This window comes from Palaemon carinicauda, chromosome 28 (genome assembly GCF_036898095.1).
Source record: "Palaemon carinicauda isolate YSFRI2023 chromosome 28, ASM3689809v2, whole genome shotgun sequence".
NCBI classification, from domain to species: domain Eukaryota; kingdom Metazoa; phylum Arthropoda; class Malacostraca; order Decapoda; family Palaemonidae; genus Palaemon; species Palaemon carinicauda.
The window spans coordinates 30,318,196-30,332,844 of NC_090752.1; positions in this window are offsets into that span (position 1 = coordinate 30,318,196).

Here is a 14,649-nt window from a genome sequence, read left to right on the forward strand (position 1 = left end):
AGTTTTGCGGTCTATCTCACAAGATGTATGGGACAAACCTTTTAAAAGATCCGAGCCTCAAGACACTTTACTTTTGAAGCTTTCAAGTGAGGAACTCATGTAAGCCAACAATCAAATATCAATCCCAAAATCTAACTACTTACACAAGGGACACATTAACCGTAGATTTACATATCCAGGTCGGGATGTACGCCATGGATAAAACAGAAATGGACAACAACAGTTTTGCTTGTCGAAAACTTAGATTCATTCATATCAGCTCACAGAATTTCCTCTCAACCATTGCCTCTCTAGCTCCAGCAAATGTTATAGAGAGATCATGTATGAATAGGGTTCATAGAATATCTTGTGGAATGACAGGAGATATACGATTAATAGCTAGAGCAAATAGGGTTACACTCACCTCACTACCCTGGAGAAATCCCTCCTCTTGACATTTCCTCTCTAACAGAGTTTCACCTACTCCAACTTGAAAAAATCTGTTTGAAACCAATGCTTGAATGAACATCGGTAGCTCTGCCCTCAATCCCTGATTATGACTGGTTTTAAGTATACCATATCTTCATGCAGTATCATATACCTTTTCGAGGTAAAAAAAAAAATAGATTATTACATGGTACTGTATTGCAGCAAAGGCATCATAAATTGAGGACTCAAGTTATATCAATACATCATTCGTTGAGTACATTTTTCTAAATCCACGCTGACTAGGTGATAAAATACTTTTCATCTCCAGGTACCACACCAGTCTTGCATTGACCATCTCCTCCACAAACTTACATAAAAAATATGTCAATGCAATTGGTCAATAGCTTGCTGCTAAAATCTTATTCTTACCGGGTTTTAAAATACTAAAATAGCGGCTAGTTTCCAAACACTTGGATGGTGCCATATTCTGTTGATAATGCTTAAAATAAATTACTTAGTATTAACAGGGGCACGTTTAATCATTGCACATGGAATTACATCGGGTCCAGGGGCTGTATCATTCCAAGTAGCAAGTGTGGAATCAAATTATCTTTCAGTAAAAGGAGAATTGTAAGATTCTACCCTTCCTGTTGCAAAATTTCAAATTTTCTATTCTTTTATACTCATATATTGGCAACGAGGAGCTGTTTCACAATTGTATGATGCATTGTAGAAATGATCAGCCAAAACATTGATAACCTCAGTCGCTCCAGTCACATACTGATCATTCACCTTCAACACTGTTGGTGGGTTGAGGGTAAATTTGCCTGCTATCGTATTACTTTCCTCTAAAAAGAAGATGACGATGTTCTACTGTTGATTGAGGAAACAAATGATACCCAAGAATGGCGTCTACCTTCTTTTATTGCTCGGTGGAACTGTGCTGTACATTTCTTGTATGTAATTAAATTCTCCTCAGTACGGCGTCTGCGCAATTGATTTGATGATCTTCTTGTGGCTCTTTGCAGGGCAGTTATTTCTGAAGATCACCAAGGGACCGGTTGTTGTTTGAATAACTCTGTTATTTCAGGAATTAAATTGACTCCCAATATATGAACAGTTTCATTCAGTAAGTCTATGGCCTCATCAATACTTTCAAACTGTTCTGCTTTCCCTACAATTTCGATTAGTTCACGATACATATTCCACTCCGTCTTGTCAAGTTTCCATCGTGGCGATCTCTGTAAAGGTGGATTATTGTTGGTGTTTATGATAATTGGTGCATGATTACTGGTAAGCCAATCATCTAATGTTCTCCAATAGAAATCGAGAAGGCAAATGTAAATATGGAAAGGCACCTCAGCATCCTAGAAAGTAAAGATTTTCATTGATGTTCCAGGGGCTTTATGCACTTTCAACACAGTTAAAGGACACATAGCTATTATCTCTTCATCCGTAAACTCATACAAGTCTCTTTTGAAAACTACTCCCCATTTATAACTGAAGTTTAGATGGGTTTTCACATCCAAGTTTTTGTCATCATTCTATCTTTAAATCACATAGAATAACATACTGTGTTTATGATTTGGCACTTAAATGAAACTCTTCGTTCCAAAATGAGATATATCTCCCGGTGCAATTATACCTACTCTTCTGAAAAAAATTACATATCTTAAAATAAATTCTCTTACTCCTTTTTGACTGAGCAATAAGCCACTTTGGTGGTTTTGGCTCTCTCTGGGAGGGTACAAACACCTCTATATCTCTATAACTCAAATCTGCAGTCTAATATATATCTACATCCTTAGACATCCCATCACAAAGAGCACTCTTGATATTCAAATTATGGATTTTAATATTGATAATGTCACTAATTGCATTAAATGCTTCATCATGAATATAAAATGATATCCATGAATCCCATTTGTCATTTACAAGACTCATTTTAATTTCTTTGATACTACCATAACACTGAAATGTTTTATACAGCACATTATAATCAGTTTCTATGTGAATTTGGGTGACATGAAGGATTCCCAGTTTCCTTATGTTACCCAAATGACTTGGTTTTTGAACATCAGTAGAATTGTCTTTTTCAGTCTCCAGGTCATCAACAGAGGGGTTGGTTTGTAAACAAGTAGCAACCAGGGTTATACACCACTTCCCGAAGATGGCAGTCCACTTACCCCTGTGGCCCAACACGAGAAGAGGTTTCATCAGGGACCAGTCCTTTAAGAGAGGGGCTGCCTCTCTTTAGGTGGGCGTACACTGGTCAGTGACGGTAGTTACCCTTTCCACCGACGACTCCAATGCCTGGCATCACCCATTACCCGTAAATATGGGAGAATTAACACTGGATCCTTCGAGCCTGACTTTTAACAGACTTAGTCTGCACCCACATGGGTCTGCCAGAGGGTGATGGCATCTAAATTTGAAGCATATACAAAACATGGCCAATGTTCGAACATTGGTTGTCAACATAATTTAGATAGAGCAAAAAGAGATAAAACGGAAATAAAGAAGGCTAATTGAGGTCCAGTCTAACTCTGGTCTCTCAGATCTGACCTTAGCAATATGGTTTAACCTGTAAGGGTGGATAATCACCCGACCGCCATTGCCCAGCATATCATTGAGACTCTCAAGCCCCTCCAATGCAACAAAGTGCTGGACCATGAGAGGGATTAACATGTAGTAATTGCCGTGGATTTTCATGCACTTGAATATGAACCAAGTTTGAAATCTCTGTGACAACGATGTCCAAACTTATGGCTGATTACGTGACGTGAATTGGTCATTTTGCTTAACTGTGACCTTGACCTTCGACCTTGGGCTTCCAAAATTTAATCATTTCCAGGAAAAATATATTTCTTGTAATATTATGAAGCTGTAAGGAAATTGGAATGAATAAAAAAAGTATAATAGTTAAACACTAAATCTATGGACACACTACTGAATGTGATGGTCATGGTCATGATTATTGTTGCCAATGAAGTGAGTCACTTTATATGAAATGTAAAAATTTTTTGAAGATATCTCACACAACCCGTAGCCCAGTCATTCTCAAACCATAGATTAGATTCAATAACTCCTGTGCCAGTCATTATATTCAAATGAATTTATAAGGGATTATTGAGATATATAAAAGCTTTGTTTATGCCAATTTTCATGTTCATAACTGCCATAAGCATGCTGTCACTTTTGGTTGTAAGCGAAAACTTTTAGCTAAGAAAATCAGGGATGAGGAGCAAACTACTCCTAAAGATTTACAGATATCCAAATAATTTTCACAAGGTTTGGTAAATGTAATGTGAACCATATTAATATCAATTATTGTATTGATACTTGCCATAGAAAAGTCAAAGTAGTCATTTTCTGATATCCGAAGGAGGCCGATTTTCGGCGGCGCTGGAAGTTACTCGTAAATCACTTCACGTATATAGATGAAATTTTCAGCGATTTATGGGATAGATATTTACATTGCCCAAACTAATTTTTATGTCGATATCTACGATAGAAAAGCCCCCCCCCCCCCCCAAAAAAAAAAAAAAAAAAAAAAAAAAAAAAACGTTCATTTCGGCAGGGGTTGAATGTGTATTAAAGGCTGTGGCGTAAATTGTTCCTGGAATAAGTTACATATCCAAATGAAAATTACAGGGGTTGATGGGAAACATAGTTTCTCTGTTGGTGCCAAATTCCATGGTAATATCTACAATTGAAAAGACACGGCTATCTTAAATATGATGTTAAATGTAGCAACATTACAGTGATATGCGTGATAGTAAGCGACATCAATGAATGACAATGCTGATCTCATAAACAATATCCGTACCGAGTTCCCCTAGTTATCATGACCATTATTGAGATTGTAATGATAAGATTATCAGATTATTACTTTGGAAGATATCATAATAAATATTATTATTATTATTATTATTATTATTATTATTATTATTATTATTATTATTATTATTATTATTATTATTATTATTATTATTGATTTTGATGTTAACATATATTTTATCTATCGGCATGTTATCTAACACTAATTTTCTCTTCCCCGAACTCTTAATGGAAAAAACAGTAACAACACTGCGACAAACCCGTTTGTATTTCCAGAAAAAATCTCCGTTTTCAAGATAAAAACAGAATTTCGAAGTCCGACGAACAGTGACTCAGCAAGAATCAATGTCTGGTGTCTATACGCTGTCTATTTAACTTTCTGCCCGTCACGCCATCTGTCACTTAAGAGTCAGATTTTCAGCTGATATTTCAACCATCAAATCCAACCCCCGTCTATCAACATATATCTATGTCGCTCTGTCTGTCATCTCCAATAGACAGGTCTTCTCCGTTTCTCATCTGACCTGGTCTGCCCTCCGTGGACTCGTATAGAATACATTTCACTCACTCACTTGTCTGGCTTGATGGCGGTTTCACTCTTACAAAAAACTGATCTCTCTCTCTCTCTCTCTCTCTCTCTCTCTCTCTCTCTCTCTCTCTCTCTCTCTCATCTCTCTCTCTCTCTCTCTATTGAAAATACACGTACACACACTCTTTCTGTCCCCGTCTCTCCATATATCTCATACAAAATAGATATTGATATCGTAATTGTTACCTTTGATAATATATCATATTATGTCATTATTATTCTCTTTATGATGGGCATACCTTAACGCGATGAAAGGGTTTGTGTATTGCAATGATTAGCAAAGCTGTACTAGTCAGGGCTTCCCATACTAGGTTGGTTTGCTGAGCGATTAGAAAAAAATCTCCCACCATCACCAATCTGCACTGGTCAGTGTGGTGATGAAAATGGCTAAACCCCACATATGACTAAGAACATGTCCTGCAGTGGACTAGCAATGGCTGCCTTTGTTATGATCATTATTATTACAAACAGATCTGCAACATTCGTTTGAAAAACACAAGGCTACAAGACCAAGGGTCACAAGAAGGAAAACAGCTAATTGTATGAAAATAACGGAGAACAAAGAATAAACAATAATAACAGATTTAAACTTTAAAATAAATGCAAAATAACTTATGACAACTTTCCAAACAAAGAAAATATTTGTATCAATTAATTTAAGACGTTTTGGCTGGTTTCAATTGGTCTTTTACGAGGGTAGCAACAAATAGTCTTAAATTTCTTGACCTCTTTATCGAACCAAAACTATCAGTAGTAAATAACAACGCAGCTGAGATCAGGAAAGACATTTTGAGACGTCTCAGTGCAAGAGGATGATGACCGTCGTGAAAGGATCAATAGGATTCTCTGCCCACAAATCCAGCCATAAGAAAAGAGGATCGAGGCCGCTTCTCCAAAGCTGACTATGCAGAAAAAAATACCGATTCTGAAGAGATTGGTTTTTATGAAGTATTCTTCCTCTTTCTTCTTCTTCTTCCTAAAGATATGATGGAGGTTTTCTTACTAATATTTTTGTTTCTGTAGATTATTTCATGTGATTATTTTCAAGAAGAAGAAACATATCTCGACTTTGATGTCGAACAAGTTTGTGGATAAATTGTTCAGTGTGTAATGCATGTACTCCTCATACACGCTCATACATTGTGATGTAATTGCTCGTTTCTCTCTCTCTCTCTCTCTCTCTCTCTCTCTCTCTCTCTCTCTCTCTCTCTCTCTCTCTCTCTCTCACACACAGATTTTAGAAAAACTTGTATATGTTTGCTATTGGATGTTTCATATCGTTAAAGTATTTATGTCGTTATTCTCAACCATATGCATATAAACTTGTGATGTTGCGTTAATAAACCAGTCTTTCTGTTGAGACCCTATGCTGCCTGCTACACTGGTGACCCCGGAGTGACAGCTGCCCACTGACTTCCTACTTACCACTGCACTCTACCCTTTGACGAAGCAGCCCAGCGGTCCTGACTCATCTATACACGCTGCTTCAATGAAACTGCCACCCCTCACCAAGAGAAAAGTATTTGCCTGGTTTCAGTGAGCCGAAGTTCAGTTTTGCATCAAAGGAGTAATTCGCTCAAGCAGTCAAGAACTCTATGTCATTGCGTAGATTCTCGAGGACAAATACCTCTTAGACCAGTATTCACCATGGCAAGCCGCCTGTATAGCCAAAATTTTTCAACTCTCACAACAACAATTGGGGGATCAAAAGGCTTCGCTCGCCTGCAAACTGCTGCACATGACTCTCTTCGAGAAGTAACCTACTCCATGCCCTTTGGGTATGACACCCACCTGAACCTGCATGTGGCACCAACCACAATGTTAATACCTTGCCCATGAAGAACCTGATGACAAAAGAGAACGCCCTCATGTACAGCCCCTTCCCCAAATTCAAGACCTCTATCAACCTCTCCACTTCTGACGAAGAGGATAATCATTCAACACCGACTGAATCTGACATGAATGCGGTACGACACAGACGTCAGCCCCATGAGATGCCATTGCAAAGACAAAGCCGTCCACCACATATATATGCTGCCCCCTACTTACGCCTTAACCAACAATCACTACAGCCACTTAACGGCACCCTTTGTCCATTGTTATACTACTACTATTCCAAATTTGGTGCTGCTGTGAAAAAAATGTGCGGACGGTTGTCAGTAGCCAAAAAAACTTGTAAGTAGGCCATGGCTTATGGCAATGGGCTCCCCTGTCACTAAACTTTCCTTTGTACGTGATACAGGTACTGATGAGCAGTTTTTGGTAGACATTGGTATTTGCCAATCCCTTTTACCAGAGGATCTGAGATCTCCATCACGGGTACGAGACACTCATACTATCATTTAGGAAAGCAAGATGCTACTGGAGGCTTTTCGTTGCCTATATAACATTGTCAATAATCGGTGCGGATACCACCTACTTCCATCTTCAGATTGACGTGGTACATCAAATGTTTAGACAGCACAGACTCATACTCATTGACAACTCTTCAACCAGCCCCATCTTAACTTGTACTCAACACTGGCGTAGTCACGTATGCCAAGCCCACCTCCTCATGTCAAATTTGTTATATTTCTGACTAGAACTTTGCCAAACGCAAACAGTTCTCGCTAAGAATGGTATTTATCACCATATCAAGAGAATGAGGCCCTAGAGTTTGCAGGATTCATGTGTTTGACCCCGGATTGTTTGGCTGCTGCTAAACAAATGTTCGCCATAATGGAAGAACTGGGCCTTTGGCAAAAGGTCTAAAGCCTTGGGTAGTCACCCCTATACATCATCCTGGAAAATGATGGTTCCCTGCATGCTTTTGGTGATTACAGGTGTCTCAATATGCAGACAGAATTAGATCACTATACCCCCTTATCATCGATGATGTTACCGCCTACTTGCACACAGCGAAGGTGTTCTCTACATTTAACATACTGAAGGGTTATTATCAGGTACCCATGAACCTTAAAGACATTTCCAACACCGCCATCACTAACCCCTTCAATACATTCAATTATTCCTGTTTTGGCCTTCGTAATGCTGGGGCAACTTTTTAATGCCTCATGGATGGCATCTTAGTGGACCTCCCCATCTGCATATGCTATGAGGATGACACACTTGTGTTTTCCTCCAAATGGGAGCACCTCCATCACCTATACATCATTCTCGACCACCTACAACAGAGTGGCCTTGTATTCCAGAACAACAAATGTACCTTTGGCGCTAACGAAATATCGTTCATAGAGCATCGCATCACTACTGAAGGCATCAACACACTCCCCAAGAAGATATCAGCTGTCCAGAACTTCCTCACACCCTTGAACATCAAAAGCACTGCAAGAATTCTTTGGCATGACAAAATATTATCACTGGTTCTTGCCAGCCATCACTGTCACTCTTGCCCCCCTCTCTTCCTCCCTCAAGAGCCAGTCAAAAGACCTGAAGTGGGATCCCTTCAAGAAGTGGCCTTCTGCAATGCAAAGAATGCCCTATCGACTGCTGCTGTTCTCACCTTTCCCGTGTCACATGCTCCTCTCCTTCTCTCCACCGATGCCATTAACGTCGCCATTGGTGCAGTAATCGAGTAGATGGTCAACGGTTCGCCTCCCACCCATTGGCCTTCTTCAGTAGAAAACTGTCTAAGGTAGAATCCGGCTATTCTATCTTTGACCACAAATTTCTGGTGGCGCACATCTCAAGAGGGTACGCCCTTCATCATTCACACAGACCACATGTCCGTGGTTCACACCTTCACTCGACAGTCCAATGACAGGTTCACCAGTAAAAGCCAATATCTCTCGACTGTGGCTGAATACAACAATACCCTTTAGCATGAAGGGTGCTGATTCCCTATCAAGAAACACAATGCCTGCTATTCATATGGGATTGGTTACAAAAAGATCCAGAGTTCCCAGCCGCAGGACATATGGTACATCGCTCCATTGATGACTCCAACGTCGCCATCCTTTGTTATGTTAGTACTGGTAGGCCACAGCTGTGGATATCTGCCCCTATGCGCCAACAGGTGTTTGAATTAATCCATGGCCTCTCACTATCCCCGTGCCGATCTACTATACAGCTACAGAAGATGAAATTCATTTCCACGGTATTACTAGGGATGCTAAGGACTGAGTTAGTGCTTGTACTTCATGCCAAACTGCTAAGGTACCTCGACAAATGGATTAAGGAATGGGCACCTTTCCTCAACCTAAACGTCGTTCTGCCCATATTTCACGTCGATTTAGTAGGCCCCCTATTTACATCACAAGGCCACTGTTACCTGTTTACCGTAATTGACCGCTCCAATTATTGTCCTGAAGACATCCTTATGCAAACTGCAACGTTCGCCTCATATACATTCATCTTACTCATAGGGGAATAGCAAGATTTGGTATCCATACGCATGTTACTTCTGATGGGGGTACACTTTCATCCCTCAAGTACATCATCAATGAATCTCCTAGGTATCACCTTACATCCTCAGATATTTCAAATATTTCTCTTAGATATCTTAGTTTCTCTTAGTTTTTCAAGATTTGTTAGAACTTTGCTTAGATTTAATATCTAACTGCCCATTAAAGCACTTGGTTCACACCCTTACCTTCAACATCATCAAGCATTGAAAAGAAAACTTCCAATAAAAATTTTCCCAGGAAGAATGAGTGAATGAAAAGCAAGAGAGACAATATAGTATTTCTTTTTTTACAATCGTGAAGGCCGTTGGAAGGTACAAAGTAGGAGCCTTATCCAAAAAGTAACTTAATGAAAAAAAGGGGCAGTGAGGGGGAGAGAAGTTTGGTTAGTGAGTTTAATCCAAAATCACTATTACACATGTCTATAAAGAGTAGTGAAAATTGTATTTCGAGTTCAATATCTTCAATCTCTCTAAATAAGAGAAATCGCTGATCATTTTATGCTAATATTGCAGTTATTTTCTTTTAAATTGTATATCAGACATCAAATGAGACAAAAAGAAAAAAGAGAATCTCGGATTATATTCTACATTTATTTGTTCTCGTCAGAATAGGCATCATTACGTTATCAGACTTCCGTAATGAGATACTTTCATTGTAGCGTTAAAGTCAATGAATAGAGAGAGAGAGAGAGAGAGAGAGAGAGAGAGAGAGAGAGAGAGAGAGAGAGAGAGAGAGAGAGAGAGATTGATTGATTTAAAGTTTTCAGGGATCCTGGCATCTAAGAGAGAGAGAGAGAGAGAGAGAGAGAGAGAGAGAGAGAGAGAGAGAGAGAGAGAGAGAGAGAGAGAGAGAGAGAGAGTGTGTAGATTCTGACGTCATAACTCATTCCACAGATGATCGACCTGGAATATTTGAGAGAGAGAGAGAGAGAGAGAGAGAGAGAGAGAGAGAGAGAGAGAGAGAGAGAGAGAGAGAGAGAGAGAGAGAGAGAGAGAGAATATAAAAACGGCATCACATCACGCCCCGTCAGTCCCCTGTCATGATCACAGTCGTTATCCTCTCCAGCCACTAATTCTTACGATAGGCAAATCCTGTTTGCCATCAGGCTGTCAGACAGCAACGTTGGAATAAGATAATAATTCCATCAATTCATACTTTTTCTGTTCTTCCAATTGTTGTTATTTGATCTTAAATGCGTTTACTTTTGAAATTAAACGTTATTGTTACTCTTAGGGGGTTGCTAAGGAAGTTCATGATTAATAAAATTACTTAAATAAAAAATAATCGTGTGCGTTATAGAAATAAGTATTTAATTCAGGACTCGGATGGTAGCTTCCTTACATTACATTTGAGGATTCGTGTTCAATCCCGATAAGAGGTAGAAATTTTACAATAACATCAACAGCTGTGAATGGGTGGGTCTTTTCTTAGCATCATAATTGAATTTTTAATTAACAGATCGAAAAGGGCTGTTGTTGATGGTAGTCCAGAGTATGTTACCCATAATGGAATATGATATCTGGTGTTATTGAGATAATCCCATGTCAATTTTGACTCAAATTTGATTCCTGATATGGCAGACTGACGTCACCATTACTATGGTCACTGACCCCAAAATGGAATTACCTGCTCACATGATTTAAGAAAAAACTTCCCGAAATTTATGCAAATAATTCTCTGATATGATAAATGGTGTGTACTCAGAAAGTGCATTACTGATAAATTTAAAAATAAAATATAACGAAATAAACTGACAAATAGATAAACAATTAAATATACAAATATGTTTATAATCCCAAATATAAACAAATGAATAGATAAAAAATAGATAACACCAAAATAAATCATTAAATAGGTAAACAAATAAATTATCAAATAAATAATTAAATGCACAAACAAATATATAGACAGTGAAATAGATAATTAAATATCAAATACACACAAATAAAGACTGAAACAAAAAAATAATGCAAAACAATAATGATTAAAATTGCTCTTCTTATTCCTCAAGTAAAATCGCTTTAACGAAAATGTGTGAATCTAATTCTGTCGCTTATACAAAAAAGTGATTTACTTTTAGTTGCAAAGTTTGACGGTGAGATATTAAACGGTGCTACGAACCCAACTCGAGTAGCTGAACTTCATCATATCGCATTCTATATCAATAAAGTAAACAAAAACATGTTAAGAAAGTCTTGCGTTCACAAAGACTTGAGGAAAAAAAAAAAAAAAAAAAAAAAAAAACCTGTTTTTCTACTCAACCTTCACAGATGTCTGTCATTACTGCTATTATGCTTGTAGATTTGTCTGCTCATTAGGTAATATATCTGACCCCACTTTATTTCATTTATTTCCCTTGACGATGACAACGTAGGAATATCAAGTAGTTACTCCTTATCTGAAGCAAGAGTAATGAGTAGTTTTCTTTTGAGACCCGTCTACCGGGAAAAAAAAAAAAAAATTCTAGAAAACTTAAGGTGTCTTACAGTTTTAGATTTTAAACATGTTCAGTTACTTCAGCAAACTAGGAAATACTGTTGGACATTCAAAAACAATTCTAAAAAGAACTAAGATTAATTCAAATTACCAACATCATAAAAATCTTGTTTAATGTAGCTCAAGCCATTATTCGTTAAAATTTATATCTAATATTGTAGAGATAATACTACATCAGATCTCTCTCCAACACAAAAGGCTGTCATCCCAAACTAAATTATTTAGGGGGTCGGAGAGATGGATTTGACATGAATTCTCCCTTCACAATCTACAGTCTATCTTCTTCTTTGTCTGCATCTTTTCCCACCTTTATGTGGGGTCGATGTTTCTGGCCAGCGTTCTCCATCTACCTTTGTCCCACACTTCATCATCAGTAAATCCCTTTGATCGAAGGTTATCCTTGATACAGTGCATCCACCTTCGCTTTGGTCTCCCTCTCCTTCTCGTTCCCTGTACCTCTATTTCTATCACTCTACTCCTAATATACAGTTCATCTCTTCTCATGACAAGACCATACCACCTCAGTCTACTTTCTTGGATCTTATCTGATAGTTTTCTAACTACTAAGGTACCCCTAATTACCTCATTCCGTATCTTATCTCTTTTTGTCACCCCACAAATCCATCTCTACCACATCCTGTTTCTTCTCTTCTGTCTTCTTTATTGCCCACGTCTCCGCTCCATACATCATTGCCGGTCTCACAACTGTCCTGTGTACTTTACCTTTCAATTTAACCCCCATTTTCCTGTCACATAGTATTCGACGCACTTTTTTCCAATTCTTCCATCCTGCTTGTATTCTGTGGTTTATTTTTGCCCCCAGATCACCATCCTATGCAACTGTTGATCCTAAATACTTGAAATTTTTAACTCTTTTTAATCTCTCTCCTTGTAAACTAACTTCCACATTCTCCCCATTTTTCAATCTCAAATACTCTGTCTTTTTCCTGCTGATCTTCAATCCCCTATTTTCCATTTCTCTTCTCCGTTCCTCCAGTTTCTATTCTACGACCTCTCGCCTAGTGCTACGCAGTATAATATCATCAGAAAAAAAGCATACACCAAGGAGACTGATATCTAATACCTTGTGTTACTACATCCATGACCAAATCAAATAGGTAAGAGCTCAATGCAGACCCATGATGCAGTCCCACATTTACTGGGAAACTTTCTGCCCTCTCATACATATCTTGGGTGATTCTTACGTATTTCTCAGTGACTCCCTTTTCTCTCATACATCTCAACAGTTCCTGACGTGGTACTCGATCGTATGCCTTCTCCATGTCAATAAAGACCATATGTAATCCTTTCTGTTTCTCCCAATGTTTTTCTATCATCTGTCTCATAGCAAATATTGCTTCTACAGTTCCTCTTCCAGATATTTTTCCAAATTGTTCCTCACCCATTATTGTTTCATCTCTGAGTATCTTCTCAATGATCTCCCATATTTTCATAGTATGGTTTATGACCTTTATACCTCTGTAGTTGCCACATTCCTGGATGTCTTCCTTCCCCTTATAGATGGGAGGGATTAGGCTTCTTCTCCATTCTTCTGGCATCTTTTCCTGATTGAGAATCTTCTGCGTCAGGTCCCACATGATATCTATGCCTTCCTATCCAAGACTCTTCCATATCTCTACTGGTATATTATCCATTCCTTCAGCTTTACTATTTTTCTTCTTCTTTACCGCTTGTTCTACTTCTCTTCTAGTCACTCCTATGGCAACTGCCTCATTTGGGAGTCCATCTTCAAATACTGTTCTTGGGTTCTCCTCATTCAATAGTCCTTCAAAATAAGTTTCCCACCTTCTTTTAATTCTATTCTCTTCTGCTAGAACTATACCATTGCTATCTTTTATTTACCTTATCTATGTCAGGTCTTTAGATGCAGCAACTCTGGCCTTAGCAATTCGTATTATTTTCTTCTCTCCTTCTGGTGTTTCCATCTCTTCATAGACTTCATTTAATGTCTCTACCTTTGCCTTTGCTACTGCTCTTCTTGCTTCTTTCTTTGCCTGTTTATAGTTTTCTTTATCAGCTCTTGTCCTGATAGATCTGCCTTCTTCTTGACTTCTTTTTTAGTTTTTACCCGTTCCTGCACCTCATCATTCCACCACCACGATTCTTTATCATTTGGGCGTCTTCTTCTTGATAACTTTCCAAGTACTTCCTCACCAATCCTTAGAATCACTTTTCTATTCTCGGTCCACCATTCTTGTACATCCTCTTGTAACCTTGCTGCTTCCAGCGCTCTTTCCGTAAACAAGACTCTCAGTTCTTGCCCTTTCAATTTCCACCACTTAATCTTTGGGGCCATTCTCGTCTTTTTACTTCTATTCAATTCCTTAGTCTGCAATCAATTACCACTAACCTGTGTTGCTCTGTTACACGCTCCCCATTTATCACCTTGCAATTTCTAACCTTCGTCAGATGGTTTCTCTTACACAGCAGCAAATCTATCTGGCTCTCCCTTCCACCGCTACTGTAAGTAATCAGTCTATTAATCTTTTTCTCAAAGAAGGTGTTGATCCTTGCTAGGTCAAAAGCCACTGCAAAATCAATCACCCTTTCTCCCCCATCATTTCTCTCACCCACACCCCAACCTACATGCACCCTCTCTACCCCTTCCCTACTAATTCCCAAGTGGCCATTCAGATCTCCTATAATTACCCTTTCCCTTGCAGGAATTATTCCAAGCTCCTGGTCCATCTCCTCCCAGAATGTATCCTTCTCCTCCTCTGTACATTCAGTTTGCGGGGCATAGGCACACACCACATTGACTATTGTTGCTCCCAGTCCCAGCTTTAAACTCATAATTCTGTCATTTTTACTATTCACCCCAATCAAACATTCCTTCAATTCTTTCGCTAATATTATTCCTACACCAATTCCTCCATCCATATTTGCTCC